A 1,305-nucleotide genomic window follows, 5' to 3' on the forward strand; every position below is an offset into this window, starting at 1 on the left:
CTATATTATTTATATTAGATACATACATACATACATACATACATATTGAAACTCGACTGTAAGATAGAAAGCGCCGATTGACCTGTCCTTGTTTTTTCCTGTCCTTTTTGTATTGTCTAACTGTCCGGATGTTTTGTTGTCGCCTGCTACATTATTTTTCATTTTTGTTTTGTTTTCTTTTTTATATATACATATAGCGGATTACGTACACTTTTGGTCCCTTATATGTAAGTACATATATATCTAAATTCTGTACGACTCTCTTATTCTTTGTTTCAGCCCCTTCACACTTACTTCGTTCTTCCCACTTTTCTTTTTCTCACTCCCCCTCTCTCACATTTCTTGTCCTTCCCTTCATTCTGACGTTCCATTCTCTTTTACTTCACTCTGTCCCTTTTCTTTTTTCTTTCTTTCTCGTCCCTCCCTAATTCTTCTATCTCTATGCACTTACCTCTCTCCTTTCCTTCCATGCGACCGGTGTTCCGCCAAGATTTACCTTTCTTTCTTGGTTCGACTGCCGTCCATGTAACATCTATATTCCTTCCCATGGCTTTCACCTCTTATGTCCCTTCCGTAAGGCTTCACTTCCACACATGCCAGCTTAATTCAATTCCTCCTTAGACGAAAACCACCTATTGTTAATGCCCTGTTGTTTGTATTTGTATTTGTGTACCATTTTCCGGGTTTTTTCATCCTTGTTTTCGTATACATTCGCTTGCTTTCTTCCAAGGATTATATTGCTCTTAGCTTAGATTTTCTTGGGGCCGACCAAATTGCAGCAATCTCGAGTGTAACCGGCCGAAACTGCTGAGAAAATCTGGAACTCGACTGAAGATAGAAACTCCGAATGACCTGTCCTTGTTTTTTTCCTGTCCTTTTTTTATCTCCTGTCTGGATGTTTTGTTGTCGCCTGTTAATTCTTGTTCCATTTTTTGTTTTCTCATTCTCCCTCCTCCCTTATTCCACTTCCGTTCTTTCCCTCTCCATCCGCCCCCCCCCCTTTCTACGTTTCTCTATCTCTCTCACCTCCAGCCCCCTCGATCTGTCTCTTTCTTCTCCTCCCTCGTCCACCTTCTCTCCCTTTTCATCTGTCCCTTTCTCCTGTCTTTTGTTCTCACGTGACAGCTAGCCGCTGTTGAGCGCTCTTTTCGTTTTCAGCAGCCTCAGAAGCAACACGGATTTGTTCGTCTCCCCGTGCCTTTAGGCACAACTTCACAAGCCAGCCCCTACTCAAATCGTCCTGTCGAAAGACCCTTGTCCTACGTCTTGGTTTTGTTTTGTTGTTTATTTTTTATTTTTACCGTT

The sequence above is a fragment of the Octopus sinensis genome, linkage group LG4 (genome assembly GCF_006345805.1).
Source record: "Octopus sinensis linkage group LG4, ASM634580v1, whole genome shotgun sequence".
In the NCBI taxonomy this organism is placed as follows: domain Eukaryota; kingdom Metazoa; phylum Mollusca; class Cephalopoda; order Octopoda; family Octopodidae; genus Octopus; species Octopus sinensis.